A 12,692-nucleotide genomic window follows, 5' to 3' on the forward strand; every position below is an offset into this window, starting at 1 on the left:
TCCTCACGGACACATACATACATGAAAAATTGAGTTCTATCCTACTGTAGCTAAATATGCCCACTACCTCTGGTGAATCCTGAAGGAAACACGATCTGGTGAATCCCGAAGGAAACACAAACTAGTGAATCCCGAAGGAAACACAAATGGTGAATCCCGAGGAAACAAAAATCTAGTGAATCCCGAATGAAACAAAAACTGGTGAATCCCGAAGGAAATAACAATATCTGGTAAATCTCAAAGGAAACACAAATGGTGAATCCTGAAGGAAACACAATATCTGGTGAATCCCGAAGGAACACAAACTGGAGGCATTCAAACTAATCCGTAAAATCACCATCACAATCTCGACACCACGATCTTAACATAAAGTTTCTATAACATACATATACATCTCATCATCATGATTCTACAATATACATATAAATTTCTTCATCATAGCTTTACAACATATGTATGCATCTCATCCTCCTCAGATTCAGCAGGATCTCCAATCAAAATAATATACTCAAATTATACTAGTATTCAAATATCTCTATGCGCAACTAGCCTTTTAAACTCTCATATCAGCAAGGCATACATAAACATCAAACTATCAATATATCTTCAGAAAATCATATTTGTCAATTCCTGACTCCAGTCATTTCAAACTCAGTCAATGAAGGCAGACATAAATATCATGCTAACTTGCAACCTGGGAGCAGTTTAATGAGCGCTTTTATGATAAGTACTTTTCTGCCAACACCCGATACAACAAACAGGCAAAATTCTTGAACTTGAGCAGGGAGTTATGTCGGTGCAAGAGTATGTGTAAGAATTTGATAAGTTGTCTCGCTTTGCTTCTAAACACGTAGCCACCGAGGCAGCAAGGACATAGAGATTCATCCAGGGCCTGAGGAGCGGACTGTGGGGGATGGTGCATGCCTTGAACCTCAAGGCGTATGTTGTGGCACTATGGGTCGCCGTGAGCATTGATGTTGACTCCCAGGTGGGAGAGGAATACAGAAGGTCGCTCGGGATTGGGACCTCCGCAGGTCAGAAAAGGAAGGCTAAGCTTAGGGCTCCTGAGCATCAGCAAAGGAACCAGAACACAGTGAATGCTCCACGTCAGTGGGGACAGCAGGGTTCCCAGGTTGTGACTGGCAGGGAGGATGGGCCGATATGTACCACTTGTGGTAAGCGACACTGGGGGCGTTGTCTAGCTGGCTCTGGGATCTGTTTTCGATGTGGCCAAAAAGGGCATATGTCAGAGAGATGCCCAAGGAAGAACGTGCCTTAATACAGGGGCCAGCTCGTAAGCTTGTTTCAGGAAGGCTCGAGTCGTCAGCAGCAACAGGGTAAGGTGTTCTCTACCACTAGGCGTAAGGCCGAGAAGTCAGGCGCCGTGGTGACAGGTACACCTCCCATTTTGGGGCACTATGCTTTAGTTTTGTTTGACTTTGCCTCTTTGCATTCGTTTATATATGCTGTATTTGTGAGGCATGCCATGTTAGACTCAGAGCCTTTGCCATTTGCATTATCCATTTCCACTTCATCAGGAGAGATCATGTTAGCTACAGAAAAGATAAAAGTATGTTAGGTAGAGATAGCAAATCACACATTAGATGTGCGCGATTTTGATGTGATATTGAGCATGGATTGGTTAGCTACAAATCATGCCAGCATAGATTGCTCCCGTAAGGAGGTCATCTTTAATCCTTCTACGGGAACCAGTTTTAAGTTTAAATGGGTTGGGACTGTAGTCCTACCCAAAGTGGTTTCAACATGGAAGGCCAGTAGACTATTTGACCAAGGAGCCTGGGGCTTTATGGCCAGTGTGGTGGACACTAGACTGAAGTCACCTTGACTTCGGAGTTAGTAGTGAGGGATTTTCCAGACATTTCTCTAGAGGACCTTCCCGGACTGCCCCCGCAGCGGGAGATAGATTTTGCTACTGAGTTTGAGCTAGGCACAACCTCTATTTCGAAGACTCCATATAGGATGGCCCTGATAGAGTTGAAAGAACTGAAGGTCCAATTGCAGGAGTTGTTGGACAAGGGTTTCATACACCCTAGCGTGTCACCATGCGGTGCACCTGTTTTGTTTGTAAAAAAGAATGATGGATCGTTACGTTTATGCATTGATTACAAAGAGCTGAACAAGGTGACCGTCAAGAACAAGTATCCCCTTCCCAGGATTGATGATTTGTTTGACCAGTTGCAGGGAGCTACAGTATTCTCTAAAATTAATCTCCAGTCAGGATACCACCAATTGAGAATAAAGGACAGTGACATACCTAAGACAGCTTTTCGTTCGAGGTATGGACATTATGAGTTCATAGTGATGTCGTTCGGTCTAACGAATGGACCATTAGTGTTCATGGATTTGATGAATAGGGTTTTCAAGGAATTCCTCGACACCTCTGTGATTTTTTTATTGATGACATCTCGGTTTATTCCAAGACAGAGGCTAAGCATGAGGAGCATTTGAAAATTTTTTTGGAGACGTTGAGGGCCAATAAGCTGTATGCTAAGTTTTCTAAATGTGAATTGTCTTTTCTAAGGCATGTAGTATCGAAGGAAGGTGTCTCTGTGGATCCTGCAAAGGTTGAGGCAGTTACGAGTTGGGCTCGTCCAACCACAGTCAGTGAGATGCGCAGTTTCTTGGGGTTAGCAGGCTACTATAGACGATTTGTAAAGAACTTCTCTCGCATAACCGCCCCATTGACTCAGTTGACCCAGAAGGGAGCATCATTTGTTTGGAATAAGACTTGTGAAAACAGTTTCCAAGACTTCAAGCAGGGGTTGGTTTCAGCCTCAGTTCTTATAGTACTGGATGGATCAGGTGGTTTTGTCATTTACAATGATGCGTCCAAGAAAGGGTTGGGATGTGTATTGATGCAGCAGGGCAGAGTAGTTGCTTACACTTCACGTCAGCTAAAGAAGCATAAACAGAATTATCCCACGCACGACTTGGAGCTAGCAACAATGGTTTTTGCTCTCAAGAACTGGAGGCATTACTTATATGGAGAGAAGATACAGATCTTTACCGATCACAAGAGTTTAAATTACTTTTTTCACTCATAAAGAGTTAAACATGAGGCAAAAAATGTGGTTGGAGCTGGTGAAGGATCATGACTGTGAAATTTTGTACCACCTGGGAAAAGCAAATGTAGTGCCAGATGCTCTAAGCAGAAAGGTGGCTCATTATACAGCCCTCATTACCAGACAGACTCACTTGTGCAGGGAACTAGAGAGGGCAGAGATTGTAGTGGCAGTGGGAAAGGTCACGGCATAGTTAGCACAGCAGGTGAAAGCCCCGAGGTAGAAACCAGCAGGCTTGTTACAATCATTGAGTGTACCAGAATGAAAGTGGGAGCATGTGTCTATGGACTTCATCGTGGAATTGCCACAGAAAGTCAAAGGTTTCACTGTGATATGGGTTGTAGTAGACAGACTTACAAAGTTAGCACATTTCATACCTGGAAGTCCATCTTTTCAGTGAATAAATGGGCACAGTTATACTTGAAGGAGGTGGTGAGGTTGCACGGAGTGCCTATGTCCATCGTGTCAGACAGAGACCCTCGTTTCATGTCTAATTTCTGGAAAATCTTCAGGCAGCTTTAGGAACTCGGTTAGATTTCAGTATAGCTTTCCACCCACAGACTGATGGGCAAACAGAGCGCTTGAATCAGATATTGGAAGACATGTTGCATGCCTGTGTCATAGAGTTTTCAGGAAGCTGGGATGCTTATTTACACTTAATGAAGTTTGCTTATAATAATAGCTACCAGTCCACTATTAGGATGTCACCATTTGAGGCCCTATATGAGAAGAGTTGCAGGTCCCATGTGTGTTGAGGAGATTGTTAGAACCTTAATTAGTTCAGGCCACGAATGAGGCAATATAGAAGATCAGAGCTCGTATGCAAATAGCTCAGAGCAAATAGAAGATCTATGTCGATGTAAGACGTAAAGAACTAAAATTTGAGACTGGTGTGAAAATTCTTAAAAGTGGCACCCATAAAAGGTATTCTGAGGTTTGGCAGGGCAAAGGCGGAAGGTTGAATTCGAGAATTCATTGGACCTTTCTAGTCTTGAGAGCGAATTGCCCTGTAGCTTGCCGTGTTGGCGACTGGCCCCAGCACTGTCTTTACCGTTCATAAATGTCTTCCTATGTCTTTCGATGCTAAGGAAGTATGTTGAACAACACCCATTCATGTAGTTTGAACTACGAGCGCCTTGCCAGTTGAATGGACAACTTGAGGAGAAACTGTAGAGAATCCTCGCCAGAGAGGTAAAGACAATTGCGCCGCAGAAAGATTGCTTTTGTGAAAGTCCTGTGCAGAATCACCAATTCAAATAAGAGGCTTAACCTGGGAGCGAGAAGGAGAAGATGAAGGCTCAGTACCCGGAGCTTTTTCAAGAAATGAACTTTCGAGACGAAAAGTTCGCTTTTTAAGTGGAGGGAAGGATGTAACACTCCATATTTTTTGTTTAGTAAGTTATTTTAATGTATTTCAGTAATTTTTTTAATAATTGAGGAATTTTTTTTTTGTGGAATTTTTTGGAAACATTTAAGGTCAAATTGTTGGAATTTAAATCATTTAAATGGAAATTAATATCGAGAAATTATTCCGAGTAGTTTACTTGGTTTGGAAATCAAAGGGCACAAGATATCTGTTGTGGATTATTAATTGTTATTTTATTCCTTTTCTTTTTTCTATTCATATCTTTTGTTTACTTCGTTACACTCTTCTTCCTCATGCAGACTAGTGTAGCCGCTCAGTTCCTACCCGGCTGCCGTAACCTCGATCAGCGTTCTGATCTCCTCGCTGCGACATGCTTACCACCACAGAATTATATTCCATCTGCGTCGCCGTCGCGAGCCACTCTCTGAGGCGTGAAGTCGATGCGCATGCTGATGCATATAGTCCAAAGCCCCCATCCAGCCGATTAACGCTCGTCACCAGTTACTGCCATCTACCCAGACCCAAAATCGGTTACTCACCGCCGCTACGCCTTGGAAAGCTCTTGCCCTAGCCGCTCATTTGCCACCATCCGCCCGCTCTCAACCCGACCAGATTCGAGCCGCTAACGTCCTTCTTCACCCAGATCCAAGCCCGAGTCTTCCCTCCCCCTAAACCACTAGACTTGTATTTTGAATAAGCGATTGATTTTTTTTTTTTTGGCAAGATTTTGGTTGATCTGGTTTGATTACCCATTTGGATTTTGGGTTAAAATTTTTTTATCTCTATATTTGGAATCCAAATCTAAGATTGGAGTACTTTGGAGTGCGCAACATGCTGTTTAGCAGATTCGAGTTTGTTCGGCAAGTATTTTTGGTAAGCGTTGTGACCCTTGTTGTTGATTGTTGAGCACCTTTTGATTGTTGGACTGATGGAGAGTTTGGTTTTAGTATCTCGAAGGTTCCAAGTCGTCGTCCTTTGGGTTGATCAAGTTTCGTTGAGTAAGTTCATTGGTGATCCATAAATTTAATTTATATGTATGAATCTTGGAACTAAATTTAATTTGTATGTATGAATCTTGGTTCCAAGAATTTAAAATTTGTGTTATGTTCTGTATTAGGGACTTAGTTCAGGGGTTTTTGGTTGGAGATCATTAGCTTGGATTAAAATCAGAATTTGATTTCGAGGTAAGTAATCTTACTACTGGAACTGCCCACGGGCTAGACATTAGATGTATGCTAGCATGATAAATGAATGTTATGGCAGAATGACAGCATGATAGACTGATAGTATAATATGACTAAAGTATGTTCTGGTACGAGATCTAAAATATTTAGTTGTGCACATAAACACTTGAATGCTAGTATGATATGGTATGTGATTCCATATGGTTTTATTTGATCTGATGATGTTGAGGTATATGTGTATGTTGTAGAGCCATGATGTTGAGATATATATATATATGTCATAGATTCATATAGTGATAATTATAATGTTGAGACTGTGCAAGTATCCTTACTGATTAGTTAGATGCCCATTAGATTTTGTGTTTCCTTCGGGATTCATCAGTTTGTGTTTCCTTCAGGATTCACCAGCTTGTGTTTCATTCGGGATTCACCAGTTTGTGTTTCTTTCGGGATTCACCAGATTGTGTTTCCTTCGGGATTCACCAGAGATAGTGGGCATACTTAACTACAGTAGGATAGAACTCAGTCTCTTTTTTGTTTCATGTGTATATGTGTACCATGAAAACTAGAGTAGTTTATCTGTTTCATCAGAGGTAGGTATCTAAAGGACATAGATGCCTAGCCTGATCCCAGTAGTGGGGTTACTTACTGAGTATTTTATACTCATTCTTTCTCATGTTGTTGTTTCAGGTAAGGGTAGAGATGCACTGGCGATGGACAAGCAGAATTCGTGATCGAGCCACTAGGACTAGTTTTTACGCTTCCGCTCATGAGATTTAGAGTTCTTTCCATGTTTCTTTTAACTTTTAGTTTTGATGTTTAAAACTTACTTTTAAGAATCGTCTTTCAGACTTATTTATTATCGTTTATGATTTATGGGTACCCTACTATTGTTTTAATATTTGAATTTAATGAAAGTCTTTTGAACTTACCTTATTTAATTAGCATTTATTTTGCCATAATCGAGTGTCGTTTTGAGTTCCATGCATGCATATATTTAGTAACGGCCTAACTTAAGTCCTAGGGGGTCGGGTCATTACACTGCAGATGGAACATTGCGATGCTAAAGCTTCTGCCTTATAGCGTGATGCCAGCGTTACAACGTTGAAGCCCAACGCAGTAGGCAGAATGCTTGCAGTTCTTCGCCCGTTCATCCGTAATTCTCCATTTTTGCTTTGTTTTTCACCAAATTGAAGCCGAAACTTGATCATGATCAATACGGACATCAAATACAGACTCGATAGCAAATAAAATGCCCAAAACAACAAGCTCTTTACATATAGAATCAAAATTAAACTATAGAAATTCTAAAACCAACCCCGAAAGTATCCAAACAAACAAACCACATTCAACATACATCTATGCATAATCAAAATCTCACCATCATTTTGTATTTCATTCAAAAATTAAAATTAGGATGGAAATACTTGCTCTGATACCAATTGAAAGCACGAGTACTCGTAGCGGAAATAATCGTGTCCTAATTCTAATTTTACAGAACATACAAAAATGTAGAGGACGAAAACAAGGTAAACATAATATAATGAGCATGCTTTTGTATAGAAATTAAAGGGGGAAAAAGATCCAAAGATCGCATACCTTTGAAGACTAATCTCTTAACAATTTCTCTCTGAATCTCGAACACAACGAACACTTCGATAGTAAAATCTCAACAAAAAAATTCAAAACAATCAAACACCACTACGGAGACCTCGTTATTCTCGGGGTAGAGAATCATTGAAAGTTTGTGGGTTTAAAAATTAATTTTGAAAAAGAATTAGAAGAATGATTTGAGAGAGTATAGAGCACACCAAGAACCACCAACCCAACACCTTGTGTTTTAATATGTGTTTTTATAAATGCAAGAAGAAGATCCATCTTCGCCATTTTTTGTACTTCCACTTCCACATATTAAAAATGAGAAAATAATAGGAGGACTTATTCAAAATAACTCTCTCCCTAATAGTTGAATAATTAAAAAAACTTATTTCTCAATTTTCAATTTTCAATTAATTAAAATAATATATATATATATATATATATATATATATTAAAACCATATATTATATCTAATATAACATATAGCCTATAGTTTATAATAATTCACATATCATAACCTATAGTTTAATATTTTCTCACTTAACTTATAGTAATTAATATGAATCAAATTCAAATAATTATTTTCTCTCAAATAAAACTTTATATTATAATGTATCATTTATATTATATCATAACTAATTCATTTTATTAATTTGAATAATTCAAATTAATCCAAAATTAATTTGATTTTCATTAATCCCAATCGACTAACGAGGGGACCTTATGAACCTATAGATTGAAGCTCTAATGGTACTTGATTAATAAATTGAACTCTTTAATTGAATTAATCAACTTCCATTAACTGTCGGTCACTCCATTAAAGATCGACAGCTGCACTTTTCGCACTATAGATGTATTTTTTAGTCCATTAGATATAACTCGTCAATAGTGCATCGACCCTTCACAATTTTTCGTAAGTACAACTATGTCAAAATTACCATTTTGCCCTTGTAGTTACATCTAACTTCTTAAGTACCACTGATCCCTCTAATGAATAATAAGTTATAGTCAAACTATAACCAAACCCCTCTCGGGCTAGGAGAGGGTATGGCGTCATATTATTCAAGCCTTGGAATCAGCCCTTAAAGAAGCAATTTCTCTACTTTCTCTAACTATAAAGAACAAGTGAATTCCTTATTGTGTAGCTATGTTCCCAACTCCCCAATCAGACGAATCCTCAAAATAGTAGGCATATTAATGAAGGAACTCTTATTCAAGAGTACCTACGAGTGGAAGCGGATATTTTCAATTCATTGTGACAGAATTACCACATATACATTCAACACATACTAATATGCATTCATAATGCTAAAGAGATCAAGAAATCATATCAGTTGAAGACTTCTTCTTCACAGCGAATCTAAAACCCAATCGTCTACCTCAAACAATCACCACACGAAACAAAAGGAAACGAAGATGACACCACCACTCAGAGCCCTCAGTATTATTGGAGTGAGAATCCAAAGTGTGGGCTTTGTTCGGATTTGGTAGAGGGGAGGAGGAAGAGAGACCGTACACAATGATCAAGCAAGTGGGAGATGAGCTCGTCTATTACATAAACAAGATGCTTGATCATTTAGGTGAAGTATACGATCATATAGGAAAAAGTAAGCGGTCATCTAAACGATCGTGTAGGAAAAAGGGTAAGCAATCGTCTAAACGGTCGTGTAGGGAAAAAATGGTAAGAGATCGTTTAAACGATCGTGTAGGAAAAACTAAGCGATCGTTTATTAAATATCGACAACTAAACGATCGCTTAGGAAAAGATAAAGATCGTTCAGTAGAAGCGCACGAGGGTGTAATCAATAAGCGATCGCTTAGCAATATCAAATAGGTAAACGATCATGCAGACACTATCGTATAGGTACTGATTTTCTAAGCGATGACACACTCTTTAACACAATGTCCGCGCATCTCATGCTTAACACACCGTGAGCTATTTATGCGTCTCAAAATGATCTTTCAACTCACTCATCCGTTATTAAAACATAAGAGACATCGTCCCATTTCCCTTTTAACCGTCCAATAAATGTGACCTCATCATATTCATAACATATAAATTAATATCATATATTAATTATAGTACTTTTATCCACTAGATAGAAATCATATTTATATCCAATTTCCTCCAAATTAATGTATTTCATACATAAAGTTAATTATATCATATATAATTAACTAGTTCAATTATATCATATGCAATCGAACTCCCTCTTGTCAATTTGAACATTTCAAACCGACTAAAAACTGACTTTCAACTTATATCCAAGCTACCAAGGAGACTTTATGGACCTAAGGCTCGAAGTTCCAACGGTACGTGAATAGCTGACTAAACTCTTTAGTCACGATATCCATCATCCGTTAACTGTCAGACATTCCACTAAAGACCGACAGTTGAACTCTTCTTGCCATAGATATACGTCTATATCAATCATCAGTATGATGACCCTTCACAGATGCTCGTAATTACAACAGGCCAATTTACCGTTTTGCCCCTATAATTACATCTTCCTCCTTAAGTACCACTGATCCCTCTAATGAACAATACAATATAGTCCTACTATGTATGAACACCTCTCAGGCCATGAGAAGATACATGACGCCACATCGTTCAAGCCCCGGGATCAGTCCTTAAGAGAGCAATCTATCTACTTACCCCTGTTTTGAGGAAGGGGTGAACTCCATCTTGTGAAGCTGAGTTCCCAACTCCCAAATCAGACGAATCCCTAAAATAGTAGGTTTGAGTCGATGCTCAGGCCACTCACACCCATGCAAATCAAAGGATCGCCTTCAATGGTAGGAGTTCCCAACTCACTCAGGATTGAGGTCATTACCTATGGTCATCCTAGTGAAGTGAAATCTCAGTCATGAACGGAGTTATATGACAAGACATTAACACTTTGAGGTCAGATCTTATATAAACTCTTTGTATAGGACACCCTCGCTCAAATGTCCACTACACGAATGATCAGGATCAGACCATCTGTGACAAGTCACAACATTTGTAATAGTTCTACAAAGCGGGTCGCGTCCGTGGTGTTACCAAGATAAGGTTTCCCTCATATATCCATATACTACAAACTATTTTGGTTGTCACGCCACTGGTATGTCACTACATACATGCTTAAGTTACATAAAGACAATAAGGGATATTAAGTTTATTGGTTTGTGGTAAAATAAAAAAAAAATCTAAATGTGCAAAGTCAATAAGTGAAGTAAATATCATATATATTATACATCACAAGTGTTCTTACAAAGTTGTTTACAAACTACATGACAGGGACTTTAGGCACAAACCCCAACAATTAAACTGGCAAAACAGGTCATCTCACACATGTAGATCAAAGGATTGCTTTCACAAGCAGGAGTTCACAACTCACTCAAGATTCAAGTCAAGTCACTTATGATCATCCTGGTGAAATGTAAGTATCTTCTAGCAACGGTGTTATATAGAGAGACTATTCATTTCGTGGTCTGGTCTTATATAAACTCTTTGTATAAAATACCCCTGCTCACATGTCTCTACATGAAATTATTTGGATCAAGTCATTTGTAGCAGTTTACAACAATTGTAACAACTACAAAGCGGGTCATATTCATAGTGTCACCAGGATAAGGTACTCAACCTTATCTATTTACTACTGATTGTTTAGGATATCATTTAAACACAATCCACCGATATGTCTCTACATACATGTTTAAGTTACAAAAGATAACCCTAGATCTTAGTTTATTGATTTATGTGGGTTAATGCAACTAAATGTCAAATAAAATAAATCTTATTTTATTAGATAAATAAAGTGTTCCTGATAAACAAATAATTGACAATAATTAGGAGTTAAAACATTAAAAGGTTTACTTCCAAGTTAAGCTTGCAAATATGAAGAGTTGCAACCCTTCAAGAATCAAAGCCGCCAAGAGACACAATAAATCTAGAATTTTATATTCATCCACATAATTAATCTTACATGTATTTATTTAATCTTATGTATTTACATTTATGAGAGTATTTGAAAGGGTATCAGATGAATGTAGCTAATATAGGTGAAAGATTGCATCCTTTCATGGTGTCCTTTCAATTAGTTTAAATAGGACTATACAAGTTCAAGGTTGCATCCTTTTATGGTATTTGATAAAAGTACAAGTTCAATAATGTTTATTATAGAAGTTAGGTTGTTTACACTAACTTAATAAGTTGGTGGGCCAAACGGTCCTTTAGTGTCTAAACTGGTGTTCAATTTGATGTAGACTTATAAATGAGATAGGAATACCAATAGCTAAATATCGGTTAATTTAAAGAAAATTTATAATACAATTATAGTGCATAGTCTATAATTTAATATTTGGCACGTCATTAAATAATATATTACATCATTTCATAGACTTTATTTTATTCTTAAATGATCTTTATGACAATCAATAAATGGAAATAATTTTTTTTTCACATTACCATAATACTAAGACAGTTTTATTTGGTCAGCATAACTAGAAAGTATTACAAAAGGCTAAAGTTAGGGTTGGCAACAGGGCCGGGCCGGGGGGGCTGGGGCGGGGGAGGGTCCCCTGTCCCCGGCCCTGTGGGGAAAATTTCCCCCCATCCCCAGGCGAGGGCGGGGGCGGGGATTCCCCGGGGAAACGGGTCCCCATTCCGCATTTTCCCACGGGGATTCCCCTACTAATTCCCCGCAGGGAATCCCCTAATAGATCCCCGCGAAGATTTTCCATTTTTTTCTTTTAATTTTTTAAGTTTGGGCTTAAATTTAGAATTTATATATTCAACATTGGGCTTACAACACTATAAGTCTATAGTATACATCATAAACATACATATAAGTTATTTTATATATTATAAATATATATTTATAAAATATTAAAAATATAACTATATAAAATCAGGGTCGGGATCGAGGTTAGGCCGGGGATACCATCCCCGTCCCTGTCCCGTCCCCGGACGGGGCCCTGAAAAAATTCTCCAGTTTGACCCCATCCCGGTCAAACCGGAGAATCGGGGTGAGCCCCATAGAGAATTTTGCCAACCCTAACTAAAATAGAAGCAAGGATGTTAGCCAAAAGAACCATACAAAATTGCATGGAATGCACAACTTATTTAAAATGTAAACTACAAATATCTAAAGGGGCAACAATGGTAAATAAGTGTTTTGTTTGGATAAAAAATGTAAATTCGATGAAGTCACAAATGAGTAAGGTCAGGTCAGGTCTAAGTCAGAGAGACATGGTGATGTCGCCTTTTGGCTGCTGAGTTTCCCAATTTAAACAGCATGTGGAAAAAGGAAACTCTTCTTCTTATTAATTTATTTTCTACGGTCACGCATATTCTCATCTAATTTCTACTAATTCGCCGTTTCCAATTTTGATTGTGGGAATTTTTATACTTTCAATTCATTCCCCTCGTTTTCCATGCAATTTCTTCCTTATCTCCACTAACTCGAGTTATTTTCA

The sequence above is a fragment of the Benincasa hispida genome, chromosome 10, assembly GCF_009727055.1.
Source record: "Benincasa hispida cultivar B227 chromosome 10, ASM972705v1, whole genome shotgun sequence".
Classification (NCBI taxonomy): domain Eukaryota; kingdom Viridiplantae; phylum Streptophyta; class Magnoliopsida; order Cucurbitales; family Cucurbitaceae; genus Benincasa; species Benincasa hispida.